Raw genomic sequence first — 24955 nt, forward strand, 5'->3', positions numbered from 1 at the left:
TCTATCTATCTATCTATCTATCTATCTATCTATCTATCTACCTTCTATCTCATATCTATCTATCTCATATCTTTCTACCTAAATATTATCTATATATGCATCTGTCGCTTTATCTATCTCTCTCACATCTATCTATGTATCTATCTATATAAAGGCGAAAGCCCTCGCTGACTGACTCACCACTAATTCTCTAACTCTCAGTGTCGTACAAACATGAAATTTGGCACGGCCATTCTTTAGGTCCTAAATACGAATCGTAAAGGGGTCACAACTTGATTGTTCCGTGTGAACTGCAAAAGTAAGTGTACCCCTATTTTTGTACCTAATCTAATTCTCTAACTTCCCGGTGTCATACAAATTTGAAATTTGGCAGAACCATTCTTTAGGTCCTAAATAGGAAAATTAAAGGGGTCACAACTCGATTATTCAATGCTAAGTACAAAAGTAAGTGCACCCCTATGTTATGTAACTTCCCGGTGTTGTAGAAACTTAAAATTGGGCACCAGCATTCTGTAAGTCGTACATTGGAAAAATAGAGGGGTAACAACTCGATTGTTTAATGCTCAGTGCAAAAGTAAGTCCACCCTTATGTTATGTACCTTATCTAATTCTCTAACTTCCCGGTGTCATACAAATTATATATACAAACCTCTGTGTGTATATACTGAAGAGAACCTACCTCACCTGTATGAGTATATACTAAGCAGAATCTACTGCTCCTCTTTGTGTATATACTAAACAGAATTTACCTAACTGCTATGTGCATATACTGAGGAGAATCTACCTCACCTCTATCTGTATATACTGAGGAGAATATAATTCACTTCTGTGTTTATATACTGGGGAGAATCTACCTCAGCTCTATCCGTATATACTGAGGAGAATATAACTTACCTCTTTGTGTATATGCTGAGGAGAATCTACCTCACCTCTATGTGTATATACTGAGGAGATTCTACTTCACCTCTATATGTGTATATTGAGGAGAATCTAACTGATCTCTGTACATATACTGATGAGAATCTACCTCAACTCTATGTGTGTATACTAAGGAAATCTAATTGACTTCTGTGTATATATACTGAGGAGAATCTACCTCAGCTCTTTATGCATATACTGAGGAGAATCTACCTCACATCTATGTGTGTATACTGAGAAGAATCTAAAGCTCTTCTATGTCTATATACTAAGGAGAATCTAACTGACCTTTGTGTGTATATACTGAGGAGAATGAACCTCAGCTCTTTATGCATATACTGAGGAGAATCTACCTCGCCTCTATGTGTATATGCTGAGGAGAATGTACCTCACCTCTATGTGTGTATACTGAGAAGAATCTAAAGCTCATCTATGTCTATGTACTAAGGAGAATCTAACTGACCTCTGTGTGTGTATATACTGAGGAGAATCTACCTCACCTCTGTGTGTATATGCTGAGGAGAATGTACCTCACCTCTATGTGTGTATACTGAGAAGAATCTAAAGCTCATCTATGTCTATGTACTAAGGAGAATCTAACTGACCTCTGTGTGTGTATATACTGAGGAGAATCTACCTCACCTCTATGTGTATATACTGAGGAGAATCTACCTCACCTCTATGTGTACATACTGAGGAGAATCTACCTCACCTCTATGTGTATATACTGAATACAATCTAACTGACCTCTATGTGTTTATACTGAGGATAATCTACCTCACCTCTTTGTGTATATACTAGGGAAAATCTAATTGACCCCTGTGTGTATATACTAAGGAGAATCTACCTCATCTCTATAAGTATATACAGAGGAGAATCTACCTCACCTCTATGTGTATATACTTAGGAGAATCTACATCACCTCTATGTGTATGTACTGAAAAGAATCTACCTCACCTCTGTGTGTATATACTGAGGAGAATCTAACTGACCTCTGTGTGTATAAACTGAGGAGAATCTACCTCGCCACTATCTGCATATACTGAGGAGAATATAACTGACCTCTGTGTGTATATACAGAGGAGAATGTAACTCACCACTATGTGTATACACTGAGGATAATCTACCTCACCGCAAGCCGTATATGCTGAGGAGAATCTAACTGACCTCTGTGTGTATATACTAAGGAGAATCTACCTCATCTCTATGTGTATGTACTGAGGAAAATTTACATCACCTCTGTGTGTATATACTAAGGAGAATCTAACTGACCTCTGCGTGTATATAGTGAGGAGAATGTACCTCACCTCTATGTGTATATACTGAGGAGAATCTTCCTCATCGCTATCTGTATATACTGAGGAAAATCTAACTGACCTCTATGTGTATATACTCAGGATAATCTACCTCACCTCTATGTGTATAAAATGAGAACAATCTAACTGACCTCTATGTGTATATACTGAGGGTAATCTACCTCACCTCTATGTGTATACTGAGGAGAATCTACCTCATCTCTATGTGTATGTACTGAGGAGAATTTACATCACCTCTGTGTGTATATACTGAGGAGAATCTAACTGACCTCTGTGTGTATATACTAAGGAGAATCTACCTCATCTCTATGTGTATGTACTGAGGAGAATTTACATCACCTCTGTGTGTATATACTGAGGAGAATCTAACTGACCTCTGCGTGTATATAGTGAGGAGAATGTACCTCACCTCTATGTGTATATACTGAGGAGAATCTTCCTCATCGCTATCTGTATATACTGAGGAGAATCTAACTGACCTCTATGTATATATACTCAGGATAATCTACCTCACCTCTATGTGTATAAAATGAGAACAATCTAACTGACCTCTATGTGTATATACTGAGGATAATCTACCTCACCTCTATGTGTATATACTGAGGAGAATCTAACTAACCTCTATGTGTTTATACTGAGGAGAATCTACCTCACCTCTTGGTGTATATACTAAACAAAATCTAATTGACCTCTGTTTGTATATACTAAGGAGAATATACCTAATCTCTATAAGTATATACAGAGGAGAATCCACCTAACCTTTATGTGTGTATACTGAGGAGAATCTAACTGACCTGTGTGTGTATACTGAGGAGAATCTACCTCAGCTCCATGTGTATATACTGAGGAGAATCTACCTCACCTCTGTGTGTATATACTGAGGAGAATCTACCTAACATCTGTGTGTGTATACTGAGGAGAATCTACCTCAGCTCTATGTGTAGATACTGAGGAGAATGTACCTCACCTCTATGTGTATATACTGAGGAGAATCTACCTCACCTCTATGTGTATATACTGAAGAGAATCTACCTCACCACTATGTGTATATACTGAGGAGAATCTACCTCACCTCTATGTGTATATACTGAGGAGAATCTATCTCACCTCTATGTGTATATACTGAGGAGAATCTACCTAACATCTGTGTGTGTATACTGAGGAGAATCTACCTCAGCTCTATGTGTAGATACTGAGGAGAATGTACCTCACCTCTATGTGTGTATACTAATAAGAATCTGAAGCTCCTCTATGTGTATATACTAAGGAGAATCTAACTGACCTCTGTGTGTATATACTGAGGAGAATCTACCTAACATCTGTGTGTGTATACTGAGGAGAATGTACCTCACCTCTATGTGTATATACTGAGGAGAATCTACCTCACCTCTATGTGTATATACTGAGGAGAATCTACCTCGCTGCTATCTGTATATACTGAGGAGAATATAACTGACCTCTCTGTGTATATACAGAGGAGAATGTAACTCACCACTATGTGTATACACTGAGGATAATCTACCTCACCGCTATCCGTATATAATGAGGAGAATCTAACTGACCTCTGTTTGTATCTACTGAGGAAAATCTACCTCAACACTATGTGTATATACAGAGGAAAATCTACCTCAACACTATGTGTATACACTGAGGATAATCTACCTCACCTCTATGTTTATATACTGAGAACAATCTGACCTCTGTGTGCATATACTGAAAGGCTGTAAAGTACATAAGGAAGTGGCTATGGACTGCAAGGATATAGCATACCTTTAAGGCTAAGAAGGGGCGGCAACCTCCAGTGAAATTTGAATAAAAGGGGTGTTACTTTTAAGGTTAAAAACTGAGAAGAGTGGGAGGGGTGGCATATTCTGCAGAGGGACATTGGTACATGCAGTCTGAGGAGAATCTAATGCTCCTCTATGTGTATACAAATTTTCTCCTCGGTTCCTCTGAAGTAACCACGACTCCCTAAAATTTTCCATACGGACAACATTTAAACACCTGTACCAAATTAGCTCAAGCAAAGGCGGGTATATCTATCTATCTATCTATCTATCTATCTATATCATATCTCTCTCTCTCTCATCTATCTATCTCATATCTATCTGTCTATCTCCTATCTATCAATCTAGCTATCTATCTCATATCTATCTATCTCTCATATATATCTATCTATATTCATTTATTGTTTTCTCTTTCTTTCTTTCTTTCTGTCTTTCTTTCTCTCTATCTATCTGCTATAGATCAGATTATGACACCTTTCTTTCCTTCTCCATTCTGTTCTCTTCCATCCTTCTGGTAGGTATTCTTCTAGGCTTCATCTTCATCCAGAACTTGATGGTTTGTTTTTTTTAGAAATTCTCCAACACAGTTTTATCTGGTTTTATGTTCTTGAGTGCTGCCAGTGGTTTTCATCTTGAAATTAACCCTGTGGCATCTCTTGACTGCAGACTTTGACAATTAGACACTGACCTTGAGTTTGTTCTTGAGTTCGTTGGATGTTGTGAAGGAAAGAATTCTGCAGTCATCCACTTTAGTTGTCTTCCACGCTCTTCCAAGTCATTTGGTGTTGTTGGACTCACCTGTGTTTTCCCTCTTTCTAAGAATGTGCCAAATTGTTGATTTAGCTTATCTTAAAGTTTCCACTATCTCTCTGATAGATTATTTTTCCTGTTCAGCCTAATGATGACTGCCTTCACTTACATTGTTACCTCTACGGAGCACATATTGATAGTTCTCATGCACACCTACCAAATGCAGATTCAACACAAGAAATCCCCTATTATCTATCTCATATCTATCTATCTATCTATCTATCTCATATCTATCTATCTATCTATCTATCTATCTATCTATCTATCTATCATCTATCTATCCATCTATCTCATATCTATCTATCTATCTCATATCTATCTATCGCATATCTATCTATCTATCTATCTCATATCTATCTATCTATCTATCTATCTATCTATCTATCTCATATCTATCTATCTATCTATCTATCTATCTATCTATCTCATATCTATCTATCTATCTATCTATCTATCTATCTATCTATCTCATATCTATCTATCTCCTATCTATCTATCTCCTATCTATCTATCTATCTATCTATCTCCTATCTATCTATCTATCTATCTATCTATCTATCTATCTATCTATCTATCTATCTCATATCTATCTATCTATCTCTCTCATATCTATCTATCTCTCTCATATCTATCTATCTCTCTCATATCTATCTATCTCTCTCATATCTATCTATCTCTCTATCTATCTATCTATCTATCTATCTATCTATCTATCTTCAGATACATCATCCCTCCACAGAGCAAAAAATACTGCAATATTTCTGCCCTTTACCATAGAGCACTCGTGAAAGTTTGCAAAGGTCCCTATTCCCTCACTCTGCTTATTAATATGTCACTGTAATTCCTGCCTTCTATTCATGAACTCTGTATAGTATATTATAGCTTGGCAATGCGGTAGAGCAGAGAAATCAGAGCATATTGGTGGTAAAATGAGAAAATTTTTGCACACCGTGTCATTATCATCAGTAAGCGGCTGCAATCCATGGGGCCCACTAGAATAGTTCTTTCACTGCCCAGTCCTCGGACACAATCAATAGCAGCACATTATTTTTGTCCTGTGCACTTTATTTTTTGCCGACTTGTAATTTGCAGTCTGACGCTGATTGCTAGAACCTTGTGTCAGAAATACGGCTACTCCGCAGACTGTCAGTCCAGCGATAGCGGGTAATGATTCTCCCCATGTAGCCTGCTCTTCTCACGGCCAAAGACTTCTCTGAGCAACTTGTCATCAGGAAATCTTCACCTGTCCAAAGTAAGTGGACAAATGAAGTGTTAGAGTCTTTAACAATATATTCAAAGTGACACTTAAATGGCGGAGATTTATTGCAGTCACAGAAAATTGAAATTTCCTTATATCTAGAATTGGTTTGGACTATGCTGCTGGATAGATATATATGAGATAGATAGATACCGTAGGTAGATAGATAGATAGATAGATAGATAGATAGATAGATAGATAGATAGATAGATAGATAGATATGAGATAGATAGATAGATAGATAGATATGAGATAGATAGATAGATAGATAGATAGATAGATAGATAGATAGATAGATAGATAGATATGAGATAGATAGATAGATAGATATGAGATAGATAGATAGATAGATATGAGATAGATAGATAGATAGATAGATAGATAGATAGATAGATAGATATGAGATAGATAGATAGGTATGAGATAGATAGATAGATAGATATGAGATAGATAGATATGAGATAGATAGATAGATGTGAGATAGATAGATAGATATGAGATAGATAGATAGATAGATAGATAGATAGATAGATATGAGATGGATAGATAGATAGATATGAGATGGATAGATAGATATGAGATGATAGATAGATATGAGATAGATAGATAGATAGATATGAGATGGATAGATAGATATGAGATAAGAGATATATATGAGATAAATAGATATGAGATATGAGATAGTTATTAGATAGATAGATAGATATGAGATAGATAGATAGCTATGAGATGATAGATAGATAGATAGGAGATAGATAGATATGAGATAGATAGATATGAGATAGATAGATAGATAGATAGATAGATAGATAGATAGGAGATAGATATGAGATAGATAGATATGAGATAGATAGAAAAAAAGAGAAAAGAAATCTGATATTTGTTCCCTTTTGGCCTGTTAGATGTGAATTTCGGTGCAGACTTCCGCAGCAGAATACTGTATTCCGTTGTAGGTTGCAGAATATTCCAGTACATCTGAAAGCGCCCTTAGAATCCTATAAGCTGTGATATTATGTTAAATATTTTATCACAAATCAAGCATTGTTTTGATGCATCAACCTTTATTTGATCTTTTCCCAGAAGGTTCCTAACATCAAAGACTCAGAGGTGAGAAACATACATCTTACCGGCATTACTTCTGGAATCCACAGGCTGCATATTATTCTATAGAGGAGCTTGTCTGTGGATAAACAAACCAGTAGCACTTATTATTTTCCAGGTGCATATACCCAATATGGATTTAGTAGTGAAATATTACTCTGCAGGGCTTCCTGCTCATTCTACAGTTACATTATGACATTAGCAACTCCAGCCTTTGTATACTATATACAATTAATAATGTGTTAACTTATAACATGTCACTAGTTTACTAGTGACATCATTAAATCAGTGATGTAAGCCTATCAGTGACATCATCCTTTCAGTCACATTACTTACCATTAGAGATGAGCGAGCACGCTCGGTTAAGGCAGTTACTCTAGCATTGCTCTTCTCGAGTAACTGCATACTACTCCGAGCAGATGCGGGGGGATAGCAGGGGAGAGTGACGAGTATGCAGTTACTCGAGAAGAGCAATGCTCACTCGAGTAACTGCCTTAACCGAGCGTGCTCGCTCATCTCTACTTACCATACCAATGACACTACTCTTCTAGTTGCATAACTCCACCAGTAACATTACTCTACTAGTGACTTTACTCTTCTAGTAAGATTATTACACCAGTGAAATTTCTGTGTTAGAAACATTACTCTTCCAGTGACATCAGTTATCTAGTTACATAACTCCACCAGTACCATTACTGTTGCAGTGACATCACTCTTCCAGTAACATTTCCCTACCAGTCATATAACTCTTCTAATCGCCTCACTCCATTAGTAACACTACTCAACCAGTTACATCACTCATCTAATAATAGTATTGCATCAGTGACATAACTATTCTAGTAAGATTACACCACCAGTGACATCATTCTTCTAGAAACATTACTCCAACTGTGACATCAGTCTTCTATTAACATAATGACACCAGTGACATAATTCTTCTAGTAATATTACTCCACTAGTGACATCATTCTTTTTATTAACATTACTCCACCAGTGACATCATTCTTCTAGTAATTATACTACACTAGTGACATCATTCTTCTAGTAATTATACTCCACCAGTGACATCATTCTTCTAGTAATTATACTACACTAGTAACATCATTCTTCTAGTAATTATACTACACTAGTGACATCATTCTTCTAGTAATATTACTACACTAGTGACATCACTCTACTAGTAACATTAAACTGGTAACTTCATTCTAGTAACATTGCTCTACCAGGGACATCACTTTTCTAGCAACATTACACTATTAGTGACAATCCCTCTAGTAATATTACTCCACCAGTGATATCATTCTTCTAGTAACATTAAACCACCAGTGACATTACTCTTCTAATACTATTTCTTCACTCATGACATCACTCTTCCAGCAGCATTACTCTTGCAGTGACCTCATTCTTGCAAGTAATATTACTCCACCAGTAGCATCACACTTTTAGTAACCTTATATTACTAGTGACATCACTCTTCTAGTATCATTACTCCGTCAGTGACATCACTCTTCTACTATCATTACTCCATTAGTGACATCACTCATCTAGCAGCATTACTCTTACAGTGACATCACTCATTCCACTAATTCTTTATGCTCACTTACTAGAATAGCACTATGATTCCATTTTTGGTCATTCATCTTTATGCCCTTGGTGTGACCTGAATTAGCCAAGGAACCCAAACCAGGTGGAATCTCAAACCCAGCTAACTGATTCACCATCTCAGCTCAGCAAGCATTGTACCTGGGATACATCTGTCAGCAAGCAGAGGAATAATTTAGTCATTTATATCTCTGCCATGTGTCAGAGCTGATCTCCCTGTTATCTACAACATCGCCCGTCTGCCCTTGCAGCAAGGTAACAGAATCTTTGAGGTCTGCACCCAGCGAACGCTCCTCATGCCAAAAATGCTCTTAATTTTTATTATCAGAAGCATCTTTTTGATTATTTTTATGTGCTGTCTTTAATTTCACCATTTACCTTGCTAATAGGATTTCACTGGTCATTTTAAGCGCAGATGATTTCAGGAAAGGGAGGGGGAACTGTAACTCAATCACTCAGGTATGAAGACGGTGCCTTCTACTGTATGGCACTGCACTATTAATGCTATGTAGGATCTTAGCGAATTTAGACTGAAACTTTTATATACTGTAGTGCTTTATCTTTTACCACTTATGTTCTTTTAATTTATGGGAAGAACATTATGTCAGGGAATGGAGGTAAAATACAGAGTGAACACAACCATAACATAGAGGTAAAGGGTTGGCCAGCGGAGCAGATGCTAAAGGACGTTAGATCTGGGGGCTATATTTCTAGTAGTTTCAAAGTCCATCGTGGTCTGGGGATTAATTCTAAATTACTGGGTGGCTTAAAGGGGTTGTCCCGAGCCGAAACGGGTTTTTTTTTTTTTTCAATAGGCCCCCCGTTCGGCGCGAGACAAACCCGATGCAGGGGTAAAAAAAAAACAAACGGATAGTACTTACCCGAATCCCCGCGCTCCGGTGACTTCTTACTTACCTTGCTAAGATGGCCGCCGGGATCTTCACCCACGGTGGACCGCAGGTCTTCTCCCATGGTGCACCGTCGGCTCTGTGCGTTCCATTGCCGATTCCAGCCTCCTGATTGGCTGGAATCGGCACACGTGACGGGGCGGATCTACGAGGAGCAGCTCTCTGGCACGAGCGGCCCCATTCAGAAGGGAGAAGACCAGACTGCGCAAGCGCGTCTAATCGGGAGATTAGACGCTGAAAATTAGACGGCACCATGGAGACGAGGACGCTAGCAACGGAACAGGTAAGTGAATAACTTCTGTATGGCTCATAATTAATGCACGATGTACATTACAAAGTGCATTAATATGGCCATACAGAAGTGTATACCCCCACTTGCTTTCGCGGGACAACCCCTTTAAGGCACTGAAAAGGTTACTTTGTATTTTCTGTTGCTCTAGGCTAGTGAAGAGGTAAGTGGTAAAAGTGTAAAAGTTACGTTTCGCTTTCCTGGTGGACTAAGGCAATGAAGAGGTGTCTTTTGGGTTTCCTGGTGGTCTAGAGTGGAGTTCAATAGTAAATTCAGGATCCCCCTGGTATTCCTGCCCTTGGAGGCTCCCTAGGAAGTGAAGGTCTTTATCAATTTCCCTGCTGGTCAACAGTAGTGAGTATACTGATTGTATACAGGCAATACAGAGGTTTCTTTTGGGTTTCCTGGTGGTCTAGAATACTGTAGAGCTCAATAGTAAATTAAGGATCCTCCTGGGATACCTGTCTATGGAGGCTCCCTATGAAGTGAGTCTTGATCAATTTCCCTGGTGGCCAACGGTAGTGAGTATATTAATTGTAAATTACATGGTGGTCTTAAACTGAGCTGAGGTTACGTTTCAGTTTTCTGGTGGTCTAGAGTACTGAAGAGTTCAATGGTAAATTCAGGATGCTCCTGAGATTCCCATCCTTTGAGGTTTCCTAGAAAGTGAGAGTCTTAATCAATTTCCCTGGTGGTCAAGGATTGTAAGTATATTAATTCAAAATGATGTGGTGGGTTAAGGCTGTGCAAAGGTTACTTTTAGGTTTCCTGGTAGTCTAGTGTAGTGAAGAGGTTAAAGGTAAATTCAGAATACTCCTGGGGGTCCTTGGCTTTGGAGACACCCTAGGAAGGGAAGGTTCTGATTAATTTTTCTGGTGGATTTTCTATTAAGTGGATTAATAGTAAATCGCCTAAAAAATCTTGTTGCCATTTGTAAAATCTTAGACACATTGGTGACCATTTTGGTCGCCATGTAGAGCCCTAAGGTGCCGGCCCTTACTCCTTATAATATCACAGTTGAGGTACTAGCTGCATCTTCAGGGAACCGGAACACTTCCCTACTGTTCTCTTTCAGGCAGTGACCCACTAGCTGTTCGCGGCATCCATAGGTGGGTCTTCTAGGAGGTTCTTATTGGAGCTTCAACACCATTTGTATTGTCTCTAATGTGAGGCAATATGCACCACAACCCTGTGCCAGGCGCATGAATATGCATAACCCATTGCCTAATACATTTACCTACTACTTCTTGAGGTCTGAGCATCCCTTTACTATCAATACTTGCCTGTCCCTTCTTCGATGATCACTACCTACCTAGACTCCTTTCTGGAACCTTCTTATCTCTTCCGTACATTTGAATAAGATCTCATCGGTAGCGCTATTCCTGACACGAAATTAGAAGAAAGAGGTGACAGCGAAGAAATATTGTAAATGGAGGAGTATTGAATCTGATAATAACAGCATTATCAGATTGGCACCATGTGGGTGTCCGTCATCCCACATTATCAGTCAAGAATGACATTGAGTGTTCTGCTATTGTGTGCACATCCAGCCTTTCTCTTGCTTACACTTGGTTAACCCTGACAGCCGCATATGAAAAAAAAATAAAATGAAGAACTGCATCTGCAAAATTCATTGCACATTTCAATCATCGAAAGATAAGAGATTGCATATTAAAGGTCCCGCCGACTTAGAAATGTCAAGTAAATATTCATTGCTTGTGGTACCTGCCAGACACAGCTCCTTAAAGGGGACTTCCAGGTCCCAAAAATCAAACTTACAGTATTTACAGGGGTTTTCCAGTTGCAAACTAATGATTGGCCTATGCACAGGATAGGTCATCAGTTGTAGATCAGCGGGGTCTGCTGCCCATCAGCTGTTCTCTGGGTCAGTGTGCTTCGGCACTGAGCTGACTTTTGCAGGAAGCAGACAGCTCCATTCCTACTGCAATGGCCAGGTTTGGTATTACAGGCAAATGTACTACCCAATGAAGTAAATGAGTGTAATGCCAATTCTGGCCACTGCAGTGGGAATGGAGCTGTGTGCTTTTTGCACAAATCAGTTTCATGCACATGTGAATTGGTCCAGCAAACCTCTGATCAGTGGGGGTCCAAGACAGTGGACACCTGCTGACCTACTATTCATGGGCTCTTCTAAGGATAGGCCATTAATAGTTTACAACTGGACAACCCCTTTAACATTCTTACTGTTGCAATTCTCTTAACCCAGGTCCTCCATGGCCCTCTGTCCACACCAGCCTAAAGTGCGAAAAGAGGATCATTTAGGTAGCACAAGATTCACCGCATTATAAGGAATCACAAGGATAACTAACTTTTTGATTTTATACAGTTATTTTAAACTCCTTTACATTAAATAGATATTCCTTCTATAAACACAATTATTTAAGGGGTTGACTTTTATCACCTATCCACAGGAGCGCCACTGATCAGGAAGTTATTTGCTATCCTGTGGAAAAAAGATTACTTTCTAACTTGGCACAACCAACCCCTTTAACTTTCAGTAAATACTGTATGTCACTGGCTCCATCCCCTTATGTTAGTCACTGGCCCCACCCCCTTCTGTTAGTCCCACTTTTTGAGTTGAAATTTTTTGAAATTTGAGACTTTCTTTTGAGCCCGAAAACTGGTGCATGGATCCCACTTCTGGAAATCTCATGGATATTGAGAAAGCAGTTCCCTTGACCTCCATGCCATGCAAGTATAGAATATTTAAAAAGATGGCCTCTCCATTGAGATCTACGGGAGTTACGGAAACTGAGTGAGGACTGCCTGTTCTTTAGATAGGTGGGGGGTCCCAAAGGTGGGTTTTTTGCACTTCTCAGTTCTTTGAATATGCTAATGGAGCGTCCCTTATGACTTACTGAAAAGGGGATCATGCGAGTGGCTCCACCACTGTTTTATTTGAAGTCATCTCCGTTGTGATTCCACTCAGCCAATCAACCAAGAAAGGACCATATTTTAGCAAACGCCAAGTACTCTCCTACAGTATGGCTCACCAATCAGGAGTTAAGGTTGAGGGAATCATTAAATGGATGTAGAAATTTCCCTAGCTTACTGTTCTGGCATAAGGCTAAATCCAAAGGTGGCAGCTCAGGTTCCCCGGTCCTTACCCTTTACCCCACCAGTCAGAATGTGGACTTCTCTGCAAGGCCCTAAGCCATTAATGTGGAAATGGTCCCAGTAAAACTGCAACTGACTGCACCAAAGACCAAGGCGTGGTACCTGAGGGTGTGAACACAAGTGTAGTCAATCTGGTTTGGGGCAGGCAACACGACTTCAGAACAAGCAACAAACCCCGGAGGTTTGCGACACACAGAACAGGTTCAACACCATACAGTAGGCCAGAGGTCGGGGCAAGCAGCAGACAGAAGTGTAGTGGTGAACATAAGAAGCCGAGGTCAGGAGTGGAGAATACAACAAAGTCAGGAACTGTAGAATCAGAACACACTTGAATAGCTTGTTAAACAGGACTAAAATACCAGATACTCAGGCACCCTCCATAGGGGGAGGATGTCTGATATAACCTAGGGTACCACATGATTGGTTTGTTGCAGATACTGGACCCCCTAACATTGGCATAGGTTGCCTCTATCATCTAAACCATGGTGGTGTTCTAGTCATTGTTAGCCATTGGAGATGCCTCTAGGACACAACAGACAAATCAATATGATATTTGAAACCATGAATGACTATATCTCCATGTGTTCAGAACCTTGTAGACTCCTCAAACAAGACTATTTTAGGCCTGGCGAACAATGACCTTGAGCCTACAGGAAATCCAATGTTAAGTCAGCCTATGGATCCCTATAGACTATATAGGCATGTAGCAGCATTGTAATTTGTGGTTTAGTGTCGATCCCCCTCTTCCTGGCTGTATTATGTTGGGCTTTGCATGCGAGCAGTGATAGGAAAATGAAGGGATGTATGTTGCGTTTGAGCTCTTGTTATGTCAGTCTGCCGTCTTGTGTCTCAGCAAATGTCAGCGAACAGACAAAGCTGGAGGCTTAATGATGGTTTTGCTGTAGAGAGAGGAAGAAGACGACTTTTTTGTGTGTGTTATACTTGTCTCTATGTGATCGAATCAACACAGGGGACCACTCACAGCGGCTGCATGTAAACTCCCCCGACTGTCATGGAGGATTGTAGGATGTATCGTACTGTGCTGTTTCTGTTCTGTGACTAAATATCCAGAAGGATTTACATGCCCGAGTTCAGATTGGCCAGCCTTAGCTACATGCTATAGGGTACCGGCCACCAGCCTGTAGGGGCAGCGCCAGGCAGATGTAGGCTGGGTGTGATTGCTCCCTTAACCCAGCGGAATGATCTCTCTCTGTGCAGCAGTATCTTGTGGAGATACATAAAACATTCTTCTCCTGGCTCTAGCTCCTTCCCTCTGTTGTTGTGTCAGCCAATCCGCGCCCACAACACAATCACTTAGTTCTGTTACTGTATTTATGTTATGAGCTTGGTTCTGGTATTGTATCTATGTACTGAGCTTGGTTTTGGTGTTGTTTTATATACTGAGGTTAGTTCTGGTGCTGTATTTATGCTATGAGATTGGCTCTGGTGCTCTACTTATGTTATAAGCTTGGTTCTGGTATTGTATCTATGCACTGAGATTAGTTCTACTGCTGTATTTATGTTATGAGTTTGGTTCTGGAATTGTGTCTATGTACTAAGATTGGTTCTGATGCTGTACTTATGTACTGAGCTTGGTTCTGATGCTGTATTTATGTTATGAGCTTGATTCTGCAATTGTATCTATGTACTGAGCTTGGTTCTGGTGCTGTATTAATGTACTGAGGTTGTTCTTGTGCTGTATTTATGTTATGAGTTTGGTCCTGGTACAGTATTCATTCACTTTTCTGGTGTGGGAATGCTGTTACCTTACTGCTTTCTGCACAAGCAGAGAACAGGCAGTCTGCCTCGAAGACTCTACTCTAAGTTGCCTACCAGCTAAGATTTTTCCAGAACTAAGTGATTTTACATAGGACTGCGGGTAAATCCATTGCATCATTTTAACTTAGTGGAGTTCGATAAAGGCTTTCTTTTTTTCAACAGCGCCACTCTTGTATATGAGTGCGTCTAGGCTGAGCTGTAATACCTGACCAGCCCACGGATAAGAGCAGCGCTGTTCAGCACAACCTCTTGAAGACCTGGCAAGATTTATGCACAAAAGCCATAACATTTTTATTTTTTCACCATAGCCACATGAGGGATTGCCTTTTGTGGGTCAGGCTGTATTTTTGAAAGGTCCTATTTATTGTCCTGTATAATGTATTGGAAAGTGGGGTGATGTAGACATAAAACAAATTGGGCCATTGTACTTGAAGTTTGGATTTTGCAGAATGCGACAAAAATGACATGCTCACTTTATTCTGTGGGCAGATCTTGGAGCCTTCTCTAGGCCTCACTCGGCTAACTGTTTTGAGGCCACAGTCAGCATTGAACGCAGCATCTAAGTTGTTAAACGGACGCAGTTTCAGCTTGTGGCTATTGATGGTGGGTGTCAGTTGTTTTTTCACAGCCAGCTCCTGAACCCACTCCATGAACCCCCACAACCTACAATGTAATACTACATCTAAGGTCGGCAAGGGGTTAAGTTGTCAATATGCTATTCAAACACGGAGCCCCTTCAGAGTAGGGCAAGGTGGCCCTACAACAAATATAAAAATGACCAATGACTCCCTTTTTCAGATGCTGCTTGACACCAGCACATCTCTGAGCTTTCATGACATGGCGTCCTGGATCGCCCAGACCATTATTATGAGCCAAGTAAATTTTTCTTGCTTTACTTAACCGATGAAGGACCATGTGCAGTAAATATACTGTGCTTGGTCCTGGGCTTTAATCCCAGTTGATAGCCGATGTACGGGATTAAAGCAGATGTATGGGACTAAAGCCCTTGCTCCTGCAATCAAGCAGGAGCAGGTTGGGTTCTCAGCTGTCATACACAGCCGAGGATCTGGAGGAGAAGGTAGAAGCATTTTCTAACCACTTCTGCCTTCTCCTTTCCCGGCTACATAGCGCTGAATGAGTGCTATGTACTAAAAAGTGAAAGTGGAAGTATTACTTCTACTATGCAACCCAGCGATCACGTGAGCCCTGGGTGCCCCTGTTACAGCAGAGCTGCAGGGTCCTAGCAGACCTAGATTAGCTTTGTTGTGACTATTTCTACTACAGGGGGATGTTTCACCCTCTAACTGGGGCTCCTATGGACGTTCCAGCTACAATGGAAAAGTATGAAATTAAAAAAAAGGAAAAGACACCGTGAATGACCCACAGAGTACCTATATGACGTCACGGGGGTCATAGATGGTAAAAAAAAATAGTTACTAAAATAAGTTTAAAAAAATTACAGAATAAAAAAAATTTATATACTTGACCCACTGCCGAGGCCAACCAAAACTGTCACCGTATGCACCCTGCAATCTTTTGTACCAAAACAGCCTAGTCCTTATGGGGTTAAGACTATGGCTACATGAAAATGTATCTAATGACTGCCTATGTAGTCATATCGCAGAATTCGACCACCTGCGACTACAACATAGCTATTGTAAGAAATCCAAGCGTGTTGGATTTTTGACAGTATGTTGCAAAAATTTGCACCTACAATTCGCTTACGACACATCTGCGATTTCAGGATTTTTTATTACAGCCTAATAGCAGATCTAAATCAGTCACACAACAGTGAGTTGTAGGCGCAGCGCATACATATTTTGGTTGCGCAACTTGTAGATTTGATATCTCTCGACATGTCGCCATGTAGCCCTAGCCTTAGGCCTCATGTCCACAGGGAAAAGAAGAATTAAAATCCGCAGCGGATTTTAACTCTTCACCCGCACGCGGATCCGCACCCCATAGGGATGCATTGACCACCCACGGGTAGATAAATACCCGTGGATGGTCAATAAAAGGGAATAAAAAAAAATATGGAGCATGAAAAAAAATTGACATGCTCCATTTAGGTGCGGGTCTCCCGCGGGGACGGCTCCCGCAGGCTTCTATTGATCCGGATCCGCGGGAGACCTAAAATAAGAATAAACTTACCCGCAGCGGACCGGGCAGATCTTCTCTTCTTCCCGGCCGGATCTTCTTTCTTCGGCCCGATGGATGTGCCCGGCGCATGCGCGCGGCACGCCGCCGGCGTGCCAAGCACAACCGCCGGCCGAAGAAAGAAGATCCGGCCGCGAAGAAGAGAAGATCTGCCCGGTCTGCTGCGGGTAAGTTTATTCTTATTTTCAGCCCTCATGTCCGCGGGGCCTGATTTTGCCCATGGACATGAGGCCTTAAAGGGAAACTTTCCCCATCTTTTTGCGGTCCTCACTGGGGACAGAATAAGGTAGTGTCGGTCACACTGATTGCCGTGATGCGTCTGCTGTGTGGATCCGGGCAGTCGTTTGGAAACAAAATTGCATTTTATTAATAGCAGCCAGAAGTAGTCCTCGATATTCATGAGCTGCAGCTAGCCACACCCACTCCGTCCTGCAGCCAATGATTGGCGGCTCTCTCTCTATTCACAGTAATAGGCAGACAACAGACAATCATTGGCTGGAGAGCAGGGTGGGTGTGGCTAGCCTGCAGCTCATGAATATCCAGGACTACTTCCTGCTATTGATAAAATGCAAGTTTCTCTAAAACTACTGCCTAGATCCACACAGCAGACATATCACTGCAATCAGCGTGCCTGTCACTACTCTGGGCAGTCCTCAGACAGGGGTGCAAAAAGTTGGTGGTGGCAGAGTCTCTTCAAGCTGTGCTGGCTCTCACCGCTGACTTAGCCTGGGGCTACATGGTGACTTTGGTCGCACGACAGAGTTTTGTGCGACTTCCTGTTTCAGAGCTGCGATTCGGCTGCTAATAGACAAGCTGTAAGGAGGTTGCAGGTAAGTCGCAGTGGCATCTAACTTGCATTGCAGCCTACGAAGGCAAAGTCCCATGCGACTTGTGACCTGCAACTAAAAATCCAAGAGTTGGGTCTCATTAGGTCACGAGGCGACCACATTGGCAATCATTAGATGTGCCGTCAGTGTGACGCTGCAATCTTCATGTTGTGTCATCAAAGTCGCCATGTACCCCTAGCCTGAAATGGGGACAAGACCAATCTGGGATGGGGCCCCTCACTCTGAGGGCCTCATAGGAATTTATTGTATGTTTGCCTTCAGCATTTTCTCATTTCTGAGATGATTTATAAATACGGCTAAAAACTGAACATAAGGACATTTGGAGAAAAGCCCCGAGTCTTCCATGTATCAGATCTTCTCTTTTTAACATACACGTCCAAAAAGTTCATTTTTTATCTAAAGTGCTTCGCTAATGATCTCATCGCAATTATTGCCTCCAGATCTGGAGAACAGAGCATTTCCTTGGAGTCTGTACTGTAAGAGATATACTTGTAATGCACATGTATCACCAGAGAAGTGGCACTTATATAGGGCAGGAGCTCAAGTGGAACTGCTACTTGTGGCAAGCTCTACACTCACTTAATATTGGGTTGATCCATAGAGAATTAGGGGTTTGCTACCTTTTATGGTCACACAGGTCACTTTAGCCATTAGTGCTCTAGGAGGCATCAAATATGTCCCGATGTCTTTAACTTGTGAAAACCAGGAAACTTAAGATTAACCCTTTGCAATCCAATTTTGGATTCAGGGTTTCCTAGGGGGCTCCCTCTTTCTGCCATTCTACAATGGCGCCATCTGCTGGCTAGAGCCAGTATTGTGGTATGGGACATGCTGGAGAGGTCCCCGACAACAGAGCAGCCAGTACATCGGAGCTGTACAGCCTTCAATCAGAATGTCTTCAGACGTCAGACAGTGGATTGGAAATGGTTAAGTTGGAAAGTATTGTTATTACTTTATTCTATGCATGTAGCAACTAGTTGGTCACTCTGTGTTGGCCTTATTTAAGCACTATATGGTGGTATTAGTTGAGCACTGTGCAGTGGCATTATTAAAGCATGATATTTTGGTATTATTTTAACACTCTGTGCTGGTATTAGAGTACAGTATGCTGGTATTATTTGAGTCCTGTGTGGTGGTATCATTTGAGCACTATATAGCGGTATTATGTGAGCACTGTATGGTGGTATTTTTTTAAGCACTTTATGTTGGCATTATCCTTATGTTGTATCATTAGAGCACTATATGGAAGTAATAGTTGAGCACTGTATGGTGGCATTACTTGAGCACTGTATAGTGGCATTATTTAAGCATTTTATTTTGATATGATTCAAACACTGTAGGCTAGTATCAGAGTACTGCATTATTTGACCACTGTATGGTGGTGGTATTATTTATTTAAGCACTGTATGGTGGTGGTAATATTTATTAAAGCACTGTATGGTGGTGGTATTATTTATTGAAGCTCTGTATAGTGGTGGTATTATTTATTGAAGCTCTGTATGGTGGTGGTATTATTTATTGAAGCTCTGTATGGTGGTGGTGGTATTATTTAGGCACCATATTTTTGCATTATTTGAGCATTGTTTAAACCCTGTATTTTGGTATTATTCCAGCACTGTATGGTAGTATTAGAGTACTGTATGGTGGTGGTATTATTTATTGAAGCTCTGTATGGTGGTGGTATTATTTATTAAAGCACTGTATGGTGGTGGTATTATTTATTGAAGCTCTGTATGGTGGTGGTATTATTTATTGAAGCTCTGTATGGTGGTGGTATTATTTATTAAAGCACTGTATGGTGGTGGTATTATTTATTGAAGCTCTGTATGGTGGTGGTATTATTTATTGAAGCTCTGTATGGTGGTGGTATTATTTATTGAAGCTCTGTATGGTGGGGGTGGTATTATTTAGGCACCATATTTTTGCATTGTTTGAGCATTGTTTAAACCCTGTATTTTGGTATTATTCCAGCACTGTATGGTAGTATTAGAGTACTGTATGGTGATATTACTTGAGCACTGCATAGTGAGATTATTCAAGCATTTTATTTTAGTATTTTAACACTGTATGGTGGTAACATTTGAGCACTTTATGTCAGTATTATTTAAACACATTATGCTGATATAGAGTACTGAATAGTGGTATTATTTGCACACTGTTTGGTAATATTTACTTATATGCATTTTTGCCATACTCGAGTCCTCACGACCCTCCAACAGGTCCTATTTTTGGGATTTCTGTAGTATTGCACAGGTGATGCAATTATTGTCAGTGTCTCAGATATTGGCATAGGTGTTCTTACTATATGTTATCTTGTTGGGGGGGCTGCGAGGACTGGAGTTTAGGAAACACTGACTCAGACACTATGTAGCACTGAGCACTGTATATCATATTTACAGTGTATGGTGGTTACTGCATAATACTCGTTTTTAGACCCTATATGGTATAGTTATATGTATACTGTATAACATATGGGGAATCCACCAACAGAAAACACAATAGAGCAATAGTCACACCCAGCCCTGAACTCTCGCTGGTTGCTTTATGGATACCAATGCACCCACTAATAATGCCCTATTTAAAGTGGCATTCTGGTAAGTTAAACCTATTTCTTATCCATGGGATAGGACATAACTAGCTGATTGGTGGGTGTCTGACCACTGGGAATTCCACTAATCCCAAGAATGGGGGTCTGGTCGGTCCCCAAATGAAGGGAGTGGAGGTTGCACATGCTCGTCAGCTCTCCATTTATTTCAACAAGGACCCTGGAAATTGCTGAGCTCTTGACCTTGGCAATTTCTAGAGCTGTCATTGAAATTTATGGAGCGCCGACGAGCATGCGCAACCTCCGCTCCATTCATTTACGGACCAACCAGACCCCCATTCTGGGGGTTGGTAGGAGTTCCGGTGGTCGAACAACCACCGATTAGCCAGTTACCCCCTATCCCATGGATAGCGCATAACTTAATCTTACTGGAAGGACTTTGTTACTGACAGATTCTTTTGAAGAAATGGTCCATATAAAGGACTGATAACATTTCCTACAATTCCCAAATCCCTCAGACAAGTCCATTCCTGTAGGCTGCCGTACATGCTGCCTAAAATGTGCTGTGAGTTGCCAGAAGTGCCGCATAAGTGCTACCTCCAGAGGAAGCTGATCACAATGCAATTTCCCTCGCAGTCACCTTGGAAATCAAACATGGCACCATCAATATACCAACCGGCACCATCATCCCGTACGAGACGCGGCCTATACCTAGATGTAGCTAGTTACCATTTCCAATCCATCCGTGGTTAGTCTCACAACAAACTTCAGCCCCTTACACAGATGGTTGGCTTTTTCTTCTGCGTCCCCACCGGTGACGGTTCAGTTTTGATTATGCCAGCTATGAACTGATTTAAAGATGCGATCATGGTCGTATCAAACGAGGAATCATAACTAATTAATACTGAGATCTGATAAGCTGACAGACGCCGCGGCTCCAGCCCCCAGACGCGCAAACGTTGGATCTGACTACGAGTTGTATGATCTTTGTGAATGGGAATTTATCCAATTCTCTCAGGAAGCTTCCAGGATTCTGGACTTCACATGATGGGCTTCTTTTAAAGCTCTGTCGATGAGCTAACGCAGCTCTATTTTGGAAACGGAAGGTACAAAAAAAGTACAGAAAGTAACAGGCTTGTCAAATAAATCACTCAGGGGCTTATTTATTGATTGAGCCTTATGTTTCACTATTTTCTTTAGAAGTGGTTGTTTTTGACATTCTTGTACGGTATATGAGAAATTAAATGGGAATTGCACCAAAAAATCCAGAGCTATCCTGTAACGAGAATTAGGGCTCCTTTCAGATGTTGTTTTCAGTTACTTCTAGGGGTCCCATCAGGGTGTCCGTTTAAAATCCTGAAACGAGAAACCCTGGGGGAGCATACCACAGCCATTATAGCACTAATAGGTCTTCGTTTCAGCAGGTTTCTGTTCATTTTCAGCATTTTGTGGACTATGCTAGTCTTTCCGGCACAAAATGTATGTATGAACAAAAACCTGTCAAATCCGAGACCCAGGGGCGTAACTAAAAGCTGAGGGGCCCTGATGCAAAATGTGAGCTGGGGCCCCCTCCTGTATCTGTACCCGTACCCATACCTAAACCATGCTGCACAGAGACATAACTTGAAGCTTCTGGGCCCCAATGCAAGACCTGTAACAGGGCCCCCAACTATAATGCTTTATTCATAGTACTGGGTTCCCTATATGGAGAAGAGAGGCCTTATGGGCCCCCTAAGGCTCCTGGGCCCGGGTGCAACCGCATCCCCTGCACCCTCTATAGTTACGCCCCTGCCGAGACCCATTAGTCCACGATTCAGTAGTTTATAATGATGCCCAAATAGGTTCTGTCCAAGGGTTCTGTTTTCGGGATTTTAAACAGACACCCTGATGGGACCCCAGGATGGAGCAGAAAACAAGATCACAATAATATCTTATCAAGGACTTTTCGTCAGGCTTTTGGCACAAAAAAAAGTTGCACAACATTTTTGTGGAAAAATTTGTAACTTTTTGTTCCTCCTGCTATTTTATAAACTGAAAAATGTATTACGTTTTAAGACACAAAATGCGTCGCGCGCTGCGACTTTTTATAGCAGGTGATGATTCCATTTTCGGGCTCAGAAGTGCAGATGTATTTCTCTCTGACTTGACCGGTGCAGCGTGCTATGTAGTTATGGCGGCGCACCGACCGTATTTGTGGAGCTCGGCAGTCAGTAGACTAAAGTAGGCTATGAAAATAGCGTAAGGTACCGAATGAACATTCAGCATGTTAAACCAATAGCTCTGGGCAATGAACACATCTGTACCGTGTTTCCTCGAAAATAAGACAGTGTCTCATATTAATTTTTGTTCAAAAAATTTAACTTTTGTACATGTATAGCTGCCTGGACACTATTTAAATTGACTTTTTTAATTAACTGTTAGCAGGGCTTAATTTTGGAGTAGGGCTTATAGACCAGGATTTTATACTCAAATCTAAGACTACCTTCACATGTGAACTGGAACCTCCGTTCAGAGGTCCCAATGCAGATCCAGCACTTTTTACTTTCGGTAAACTACGGTTTGCTGAGAGGTAGTCAATGGGGTCTGTTCAGTACTGTTCGGTTCCATCATAAGGCGGACCCATTCGGCCAGTGCATTCTCCTTTCCTGCTCCCAGAACGGAGCAGAAAAACGGAATCCTCGCCACAGATGTGAAAGCAGCCTAGTAGCCTACTAGTATCACCTACACCAACTTCCAACGTAGATTATAGTAAAAGTGACGGGCTCCTAAAGTGTCCTCTGCCCACACAGAATGTACTCAGCCAAACTCTTAAGGGGTGAGCAAGCACACCCACCTTTTCCCTCCCCAACCAATCCAGATACTTATTTAAGGGGGTTGTCACCACCGGTTTTCCTGACATCACATCCAAACGCCATGATGCCAGGAGTTCAGAATGGTGACACTGTAGCCTCTGATTGTCATCTTAATGACTGGGAGGACGGCGGGGGGGGAGGCAACAGTGCTGGATCCCCATGGCAGAGGAGGGGTAAGTACTGCTCTTTTTGTCCTTATCAACTGAACCCCTTAATGGCACCTTTCCCCACAAGAAGCTGTCGGAGCAACAAGGTTCCTAGTGTTCCAGGTAAAGGTGTTTCTGATTCCTGCTTGACCCTCGCCTAATTATCCAGCTTTCCTGAACTCTGCCTGTCCCGACCTCAACCTGTTTCTTGGCTACAATTTGCCTGATTGTTGCTGCCCTCATCTTCCTAATTATCCATATTGCTTGAACTCTGCCTGCCCTGATCTCAACTTGTTATACTATGTCCTTGCCTGTCCCTCTGAGACCACACTCCTTTTGGCCCATCTGGGTCAGCTGACACTGCACTGGAACTACTTCTGGGGAAGCAAGCAGGAGGTTCTCTGTCATCAAAACCAGATCCCTTAAAAGGGGTTTAAAGAGTGAAAACCAGAGGATCCTTTAGTATAGCACTCAGAAATAGCACAAAGCTAAAGCAGTCAGTGACACAGTGTGTCCATATCTGCTGCATGACAATTATGCCCAATAGTAAAGAAAGTGTCTTCAGAATTCATTCACAAACCAAGAATGTAAAAAGTCAAATATCTGACCCCTCTAATTATAGTGAGGAAGTTATTCTAGGAAAACAAATTAGCCCTTGTCTGGAGACTCCTCAGGGCTGCCTCTATTTATTTTTCTATGCCGATAGCTCATCTGCTTTTGTTACTGGGCTTTACATCAGCTCGGCTGAGAAGTCATCAGGGACGTCACATAATCAACATTGAAGATTGTCTCCGAAAAAAGGGCATCACACAGGAAGGCGGTGATGACTGTACAGAAGAGGGGACGCTTTGGGTCGGGGCAGTCAGGGTTCTATAACATGGTACTGTATTTGTATCATACAAATACCACTCAACAGGGAAAGAGCGAACAAATGTCACCGCGGCCGTCCTTACAGAATTGGATCCAATGACGAGCAGGGACACAAGCGCCACGGATTCAACCAAAGTGTGAGATTTGATGACTAAAGACCTTGTTCATAGGTATCAACATTTTAAAGGGCACCCCCGCCCTCCACACACAAACACACTTATTGACCTCCATAGACGTGGCTAGTTAACAGTTGCTAGACTTTTACACAAAGTTGCACTTTGTAAAAATTCCCATAATTTTCAACTTTGTCTCAATTTGCAGAAGTCATGTACTCCAATAGGAGTAAACAGGAGTTGTGCTACTATTGCTTGGATGAGACCAAAGGGAGTTGTGCAGCCAAAACCATTGATTGGAGTGCAAATAGTCACATTCTACAATTACAAGAAGGTTACTATTTGACCAGAATGTATCTGAATGCCTGAATCATCCTGGGAAAGCAGTGGGGTGAGCATTCAGATACTGCTGATTGGACCAGAGACAGTGCAATGCACCATGGGAAGTTAGGGCAAATAATGTCTGGACAGTGAACTACTGGCAGAATGCTAGGCTTACTACATACCCCCTTCATGAA

At 41.3% G+C, this 24955-nt stretch overlaps 1 long non-coding RNA gene across 2 annotated transcripts; it reads right to left on the minus strand.

Moving 5' to 3' along the window:
* Positions 1–5892: 5892 nt before the first annotated feature.
* Positions 5893–13186, minus strand: LOC136614914 (uncharacterized). 2 transcript variants are annotated; one of them, XR_010790964.1, is made up of 3 exons: positions 13118–13186; positions 7217–7269; positions 5893–6074 (listed from the first exon to the last, which is right to left on the minus strand). It is a non-coding gene; the product is annotated as an uncharacterized lncRNA (long non-coding RNA). The 2 variants fall into 2 exon arrangements; XR_010790963.1 differs by lacking the exon at positions 13118–13186 and adding an exon at positions 11302–11372.
* Positions 13187–24955: the final 11769 nt, after the last annotated feature.

Source organism: Eleutherodactylus coqui, chromosome 1, assembly GCF_035609145.1.
Source record: "Eleutherodactylus coqui strain aEleCoq1 chromosome 1, aEleCoq1.hap1, whole genome shotgun sequence".
Taxonomy (NCBI): Eukaryota; Metazoa; Chordata; class Amphibia; order Anura; family Eleutherodactylidae; genus Eleutherodactylus; species Eleutherodactylus coqui.